Raw genomic sequence first — 9049 nt, 5'->3', positions numbered from 1 at the left:
AGTCAAAATAGTATTAATAATCCTTGGTAAATATTTATAAACAGCTTACACTGCAAGATGGAGATGTTATTTGTAAATGCCCAAGATGTTATATTTAGAAGTTTAGTCAGAAAACACTTTTAAAAATGTATTTATTTATTTTCATTTATTTTACAGGGTATTTTCTCTGAATTGATGTGCAAATTGGAAAGTTGTATATAGAGACCCTATCTATGGCTTTATTTGCTACACTGTCCTACTTTTCCAAATAATTTTATTTCAGAAACACTGGTTTTGTGTGTGTGTGTGAGGAAGGGACTAAATCATGTAAAAATATATCTTTTATCTTGAAACACAGTGGAGTAAGTTATGAGGCAAAATGCCTGTTTTCATCAGCAATGTACCATACTTTCTTATGTAAATTACTATTATTTGGAAGCTGAATCAAACGTTTTCAAGTAAAGAAAAATTGCTATTGAAATTTGTTTCAGGGTACTAACTTCTGCTTTTTTGGGACATTGTTAGTCAGTTTCCCTAGATCTTTTCAGTAATGCTGCTGCTGCTAAGTCGCTTCAGTCGTGTCCGACTCTGTGCGACCCCACAGATGGCAGCCCACCAGGCTCCCCCATCCCTGGGATTCTCCAGGCAAGAACACTGGAGTGGGCTGCCATTGCCTTCTCTGTTTCAGTAATGCTAGGTACATGTAAATGAATAAAGGTGATAAACTCTCACTCAGTTCTAGTCCCAGCTCTGGCTCATGGTGTGACTGGGTAAGCTGAGTAATCCCTGAAATCCAGTGCTTCATCAGTTACACAAAATGGTTAAATTAAGTGGTCTTCTAAAGCTCTTTATGATTCTAAAAATCCATGATGTTTAACCATATTGAATAATTCTTACACTTGGAGGATTTGATTCTAAGTGATACCATAATGAACAGTATGAAAAGGCAAAATGATAGGATACTGAAAGGGGAACTCTCCGGGTTGGTAGGTGCCCAATATGCTGCTGGAGATGAGCGGAGAAATAACTCCAGAAAGAATGAAGGGATGGAGCCAAAGCAAAAACAATACCCAGTTGTGGATGTGATTGGTGATAGAAGCAAGGTCCGATGCTATAAAGAGCAATATTGCATAGGAACCTGGAATGTCAGGTCCATGAATCAAGACAAATTGGAGTGGTCAAACAGGAGATGACAAGAGTGAACGTCGACATTCTAGGAATCAGCGAACTAAAATGAACTGGAATGGGTGAATTTAACTCAGATGACCATTATATCAGAAAGCAACAGTTAGAACTGGACATGGAACAACAGACTGGTTCCAAATAGGAAAAGGAGTATGTCACCCTGCTTATAAAACTTATATGCAGAGTACATCATGAGAAATGCTGGCCTGGAAGAAACACAAGCTGGAATCAAGATTGACGGGAGAAGTATCAATAACCTCAAATATGCAGATGACACCACCCTTATGGCAGAAAGTGAAGAGGAACTAAAAAGCCTCTTGATGAAAGTGAAAGTGGAGAGTAAAAAAGTTGGCTTAAAGCTCAACATTCAGAAAACAAAGATCATGGCATCCAGTCCCATCACTTCATGGGAAATAGATGGGGAAACAGTGGAAACAGTGTCAGACTTTATTTTTTTGGGCTCCAAAATCACTGCAGATGGTGACTGCAGCCATGAAATTAAAGGATGCTTACTCCTTGGAAGGAAAGATATGACCAACCTAGATAGCATATTCAAAAGCAGAGACGTTGCTTTGCCAACACAAGTCCGTCTAGGCAAGGCTATGGTTTTTTCCAGTGGTCATGTATGGATGTGAGAGTTGGAATGTGAAGAAGGCTGAGAGCCGAAGAATTGATGCTTGTGAATTGTGGTGTTGGAGAAGACTCCTGAGAGTCCCTTGGACTGCAAGGAGATCCAACAAGTCCATTCTGAAGGAGATCAGCCCTGGGATTTCTTTGGAGGGAATGATGCTAAAGCTGAAACCCCAGTACTTTGGCCACCTCATGAGAAGAGTTGACTCACTGGAAAAGACTCTGATGCTGGGAGAGATTGGGGCAGGAGGAGAAGGGGACGACAGAGGATGAGATGGCTGGATGGCATCATTGACTCGATGGACGTGAGTCTGAGTGAACTCCGGGAGTTGGTGATGGATAGGGAGGCCTGGCGTGCTACGATTCATGAGGTTGCGAAGAGTTGGACATGACTGAGCGACTGAACTGAACTGAACTGAACTGACCATTGTATCTACTACTGTGGTCAGGAATCCCTTAGAAGAAATGGAGTAGCCATCATGGTCAACAAAGGAGTCCGAAATGCAGTACTTGGATGCAATCTCAAAATGACAGAATGATCTCTGTTCGTTTCCAAGGCAAACCATTCAATATCATGGTAATCCAAGCCTATGTCCCAACTAGTAATGCTGAAGAAGCTGAAGTTGAACGGTTCTATGAAGACCTACAAGATGTCCTTTTCATCATAGGGGACTGGAATGCAAAAGTAGGAAGTCAAGAAACACCTGGAATAACAGGCAAATTTGGCCTTCGAATACAGAATGAAGCAGGGCAAAGGCTAATAGAGTTTTGCCAAGAGAATGCACTGGTCATAGCAAACACCCTCTTCCAACAACACAAGAGAAGACTCTACACATGGACATCACCAGATGGTCAACACTGAAATGAGACTGATTATATTCTTTGCAGCCAAAGATGGAGAAGCTCTATACAGTCAGCAAAAACAAGACTGGGAGCTGACTGTGGCTCAGACCATGAACTCCTTATTGCCAAATTCAGACTGAAATTGGAGAAAGTAGGGAAAACCAGTAGGCCATTCAGGTATGACCTAAGTCAAATCCCTTATGATTATACAGTGGAAGTGAGAAATAGATTTATGGGACTAGATCTGATACATAGAGTGCCTGATGAACTATGGAATGAGGTTCATGACATTGTACAGGAGACAGGGATCAAGACCATCCCCATGGAAAAGAAATGCAAAAAAGCAAAATGGCTGTCTGAGGAGGCCTTACAAATAGCTGTGAAAAGAAGAGAAGCCAAAAGCAAAGGAGAAAAGGAAAGATATAAACATCTGAATACAGAGTTCCAAAGAATAGCAAGAAGAGATAAGAAAGCCTTCCTCAGTGATCACTGCAAAGAAATAGAGGAAAACAACAGAATGGGAAAGACTAGAGATCTGTTCAAGAAAATTAGAGACACCAAGGGAACATTTCATGCAAAGATGGGCTCGATAAAGGACAGAAATGGTATGGACCTAACAGAAGCACAAGATATTAAGAAGAGGTGGCAAGAATACACAGAAGAACTGTACAAAAAAGATCTTCATGACCCAGATAATCATTGTGGTGTGATCACTCACCTAGAGCCAGACATCTTGGAATGTGAAGTCAAGTAGGCCTTAGAAAGCATCGCTACAAACAAAGCTAGTGGAGATGATGGAATTCCAGTTGAGCTATTTCAAATCCTGAAAGATGATGCTGTGAAAGTGCTGCACTCAATATGCCAGCAAATTTAGAAAATTCAGCAGTGGCCACAGGACTGGAAAATGTCAGTTTTCATTCCAATCACAAAGAAAGGCAATGCCAAAGAATGCTCAAACTACCACACAATTGCACTCATCTCACACGCTAGTAAAGTAATGCTCAAAATTCTTCAAGCCAGGCTTCAGCCAAACATGAACCGTGAACTTCCAGATGTTCAAGCTAGTTTTAGAAAAGGCAGAGGAACCAGAGATCAAATTACCAACATCCTCTGGATCATCGAAAAAGCAAGAGAGTTCCAGAAAAACATCTATTTCTGCTTCATTGACTATGCCAAAGCCTTTGATTGTGTGGATCACAATAAACTGTGGAAAATTCTGAAAGAGATGGGAATACCAGGCCACCTGACCTACCTCTTGAGAAACGTATATGCAGGTCAGGAAGCAAGAGTTAGAACTGGACATGGAACGACAGACTGGCTCCAAATAGGAAAAGGAGTATGTTCAGGCTGTATATTGTCACCCTGCTTATTTAACTTATATGCAGAGTACATCATGAGAAACGCTGGGATGGAAGAGGCACAAACTGGAATCAAGATTGCCAGGAGAAATATCAATCACCTCAGATATGCAGATGATAGCACCCTTATGGCAGAAAGTGAAGAGGAACTAAAAAGCCTCTTGATGAAAGTGAAAGAGGAGAGTAAAAAAGTTGGCTTAAAGCTCAACGTTCAGAAAACTATGATCATGGCAGCTGGTCCCATCACTTCATGGGAAATAGATGGGGAAACAGTATAAACAGTGTCAGACTTTATTTTTTTTGGCTCCAGAATCACTGCAGATGGTGACTGCAGCCATAAAATTAAAAGATACTTACTCCTTGGAAGGCTAGTTATGACCAAATTAGATAGTATATTGAAGAGCAGAGAGATTACTTTGCCAACAAACGTCCATCTAGTTAAGGCTATGGTTTTTCCAGTGGTCATGTATGGATGTGAGAGTTGGACTGTGAAGAAAGCTGAGTGCCGAAGAATTGATGCTTTTGAACTGTGGTGTTGGAGAAGACTCTTGAGAGTCCCTTGGACTGCAAGGAGATCCAACCAGTCCATCCTAAAGGAGATCAGTCCTGCGTGTTCATTGAAAGGACTGATGCTGAAGCTGAAACTCCAGTACTTTGGCCACCTTATGCGAAGAGTTCACTCATTGGAAAAGACTCTGATGCTGGGAGGGAATAGGGGCAGGATGAGAAGGGGATGACAGAGGATGAGATGGCTGGATGGCATCACCAACTTGATGGACATGAGTTTGAGTGAACTCTGGGAGTTGGCGATGTACAGGGAGGCCTGGTGTGCTACAATTCATGGGATCGCAAAGAGTCAGACACGACTAAGCCACTGAACTGAACTGAACTGATACCATAAAAAACATAAGGAATTCTCCTTGTTTTACTGTGTAAATTCGGAAGAATTTTAACTATTCACACTTTAAACAAATATTTATTACAACCCCACTATGTCCTAGGCATTGTGCTAGAAGCTAAACAGAGTGAATGCAATGAACAAGATACTGTCCCAGCCTCAGAGAGATTATGACCTAGTGTATAAGATAGACAAGCAAATAACCAGGAAAATGACCATACAATGTGGTAAGGGGCAAGAATAGAGTAAAGCCTTCAGACAGGAGAGTGGGAACAAAAGGGAGATACCTTGGATAAAATAATTGTGGGTGGCTTTGCTAATTCTGGTTTCTTTAGAAATTTTGGTTGCTACAAAAACCACATAGACTATTCTTGTTTGTATAGTACCATCCTTTGAAAGAAGTGGTGTAGAAGGAATATGAGGTATAATTTCAGAAAAGGGGAATGGAAACATGCCTTTGTGTTACACTTTTCATGTGTCCTGGATAAATCTTTTAGCCTCTCTGGACTTGTTTCCTTATCTGTTATGGTGCTTATAGGGACACCTAATCACCAAACTGCTGGGAGATACAGTAGTTGCAAAAGCAGAAAATTCCTTCTGCCAATTCTTGATGAATGATTAGCTGCTTCTTCTTCTTCTTCTTTTTTTTTTAAAGCATATTATTGAGAGCAAGACTTAAAAAGCAGTGGACAGTACTTTTTCCTCCTTTTCAAATTGGAGCAAGAAGCAACAAAAGTCATCAGCTAGAAATGCACAGTGAAAGGTCTAACAGAAATGCAGAAAAGCAGGCTGGTGCATGAAGACAGGTTTGCTGTGGCCAAGAGATAGCCACAATTTTCTTCCTCCTTTAGTCCCATTTCTACCACCATATCTGCATAGAGCCCCTTTTCCAACAGAGGGAGGGAGGGAAGTTTTGCTATTTTATTCTGTGAGTTGTGAATAAGGCTTCCTTACTATTTCTTTTTTGGAATAAGCTAAATTTTAAGTAGAATATACTGCTGAGGAGTCTTTTTGTATTAGCATTGCAGGGCCTGTAAATACCACTAGTGAACTAGTCATAGGATGAAAAGCCCTCCAAACTGGAATTATAGCCCAAATTCAGAAACAGCTAGTTAGAGTATTTATTTCCCAGTGTGAGAATTTATCATAGATGCCATCTCTTATGTTTCTAATGTCACAAACTTCATCTGTTTTCTCAGTTCCTAACCCAATAAGAGAAGCTTCTTCTTTATTATTCATTACCACATAAAGGAGAAACCCATCTTGTCTACTTCCTTGAAGACATTACTGTCAAATGCCCAGCCAAGTGTGTAGTGCTGATGGGACTGCATTTGATAACAGCATCAGCAGACCTTTATTGGTTCTGCATGTAGCCAAAGCTAAAGAGTCTCTGGACAAGCCTTATCCAGTTTAGCTTGTGTTAACTTTAGGATGCCTGCATCTTTAAATATATAAGCTAGGCTTAGGCTTTCAAAGATGCTGATTAAGAATTCCAGCTGTATTTACTTTGGGAAGAACAGAGTGATTTTTGTTACCATGTGATATAATGTCATATCTCCGAACTTGTGTGAATATATAATAGAGGAAGTTGTTCCCATAGTTTTCTTTCCATACTGGTGGGTTAAGCATTTATTTTCTAAATATACACTAAAGTTTCAGAATTCTTTGCTGTCAGGCAATGTTCTTTGGCTTGAGGGAGTTAGGTGGGTACTTGTCAAGTGCTATGCAGAAAAGACTGCATAATAAACATCTGATTTTAAAGATAATAGGAAATTTGAAAGCCTCCATCCAATAGAGACAGAAGAGCACATTTTTGTAGATTGCCCATGTTTTTCTGATTGTCTTAGGCAAATATTCATTATGGCAATCACTGTCTACACATTTGTACTCAGTTGTACCGTTAGTGGTATCTTTTCCCATTCATCTGTTCTCCTTATTCCCAATAAACTAATGCTCTTTTGGCATTAAGAGGTTAAAGAGTGATTCTAGCAAATGCTTTGAGATATGCAAAAATATGATTTACATTTTCTAAGGCATCTTTGGGAGGTTTTAACATTTTGCTGATTTCCTCAAACTTTATCTGTTACACACAGATACAAAATTCTAGCTTCATGTTTTATTGTAGAATATCTTTAAAAGACTGATGAGAAGAAAAATGTTGTCAGCTACATAAAAGGCATTATGCTAAAATTTTTACCTTCTTAATTTGAAATATTTCTGTATCCAAGAATTTATTACTTTTCCAAGATTTTATCACCTTTCTTTTTGGTGACAAAATACTTCCCTTTCTAGAGAAAGGCTGGAATTTTATCATTTCTTAGGATGTGGATGGGAGAAAAGGGGGCTAAAGAGACATTTGAAATAAAATAAGAATCAGAGTTTTCACCAATACAGTATATTAATGCATATATATGGAATTTAGAAAGATGGTATGATGACCCTATATGTGAGACAGCAAAAGAGACACAGATATAAAGAACAGACTTTTGGACTCTGTGGGAGGTGAGGGTGGGATGATTTGGGAGAATAGCATTGAAACGTGTATATTACCGTACGTGAAATAAATAATAAATCATCAGTTCAAGTTTGATGCATGAAACAGGGCACTCAAAACCAGTGTGTGGTTGGGGATGACCCTGAGGGATGGGATGAGGAGGGAGGTGGGAGGGGGTTCAGGATGGGAGACACATATATACCCATGGCTGATTCATCTCAATGAATGGCAAAAATGACTAAAAATATTGTAAAGTAATTAGCCTCCAATTAAAAAAAATTTAGAAATTAAAAAAAAAGAATCAGAGTTTTCTAAATTTTAAGAAATTTTGATAAAATCAAATATATACATACTGATATGCTGCTGCTACTGCTGCTACGTCACTTCAGTTGTGTCCGACTCTGTGTGACCCCATAGATGGCAGCCCACCAGGCTCCCCTGTCCCTGGGATTCTCCAGGCAAGAACACTGCAGTGGGTTGCCATTTCCTTCTCCAATGCATGAAAGTGAAAGTGAAAGTGAAGTCGCTCAGTCGTATCCGACCCTCAGCGACCCCATGGACTGCAGCCTACCAGGCTCCTCCGTCCATGGGATTTTCCAGGCAGGAGTACTGGAGTGGGGTGCCATTGCCTTCTCCGACATACTGATATACATACATACATATATATGTATATATATATGCATGAAGTGAAAGTGTTAGTTGCTCAGTCATGTCCTACTCTTTAGGACCCTATGGACTCTAGCCCACCAGGCTCCTCTGTCCATGGGATTCTCCTGGCAAGAATATTGAATTACCATTCCCTCCTCCAGGGGATCTTCCTGACCCAGGGATCAAACTGGTGTTTCTTATGTCTTCTGCATTGGCAGGTGAGTTCTTTACCATTAGAGCCACTTGGGAATCCCTTCCTGCATTGTAGGCAGATTCTTTACTGTCTGAGCCACCAGGGAAGCCCATATATATGTGTGTATACACACACACACACACACACACACACACACACACACATACTGATGTATTTTCTAGCCCTATGTTAAGAACTAGAAGAGAATGTTATCCTGAGATTTGTCTCTTAAATTGATTCTCTCTGGGGCTTTGAAAGCACAGATATGCACCTGAACTCAATTCTTCAATGCTCAGAAAATCTTCATCTGCAAACTATTGGGATTTGACCTTAGTGGTAATTAGAACTGTTTTATTTCTCTTATAACTGGTCTTAAAATAGTCCCACAAATCAAAATACATATATTCTATCTCTTCTATTTGGGAGAGGGAACATGTATAGATAACTCAAGTGAATTTTTCTATAAAATCTATTCTATTTAACATCTTGGTACTTGCACATTTTATGAAGAAAACATAATAAAAACCAAAAATTAAACCAATGTTCCAAAAGGATTCATTTCTAAAATAATTTATTATATAACACTTTAATCGGCATATATAAGAAAAACACTTTCTCTTCTTTCAAAGATTTTTTTGAGCACCTGGTATATGTAGTGGGTTATGCTAAGAAGTTCTACCATACATGTCCAAGTGTCAGTACTTCTAATTGAGCTTATTTGGCCTCAAGTCATATATATTAACTCAAACTCAAGTGTCAAAGGGAATATACCCAAATTTCTGAAGGTTATTCTTTGGAATTTAAAAAAGTAGAAGAAATGA

This window comes from Bos indicus x Bos taurus, chromosome 8 (assembly GCF_003369695.1).
Source record: "Bos indicus x Bos taurus breed Angus x Brahman F1 hybrid chromosome 8, Bos_hybrid_MaternalHap_v2.0, whole genome shotgun sequence".
Classification (NCBI taxonomy): Eukaryota; Metazoa; Chordata; class Mammalia; order Artiodactyla; family Bovidae; genus Bos; species Bos indicus x Bos taurus.
This window is presented reverse-complemented; position numbering follows the sequence as displayed.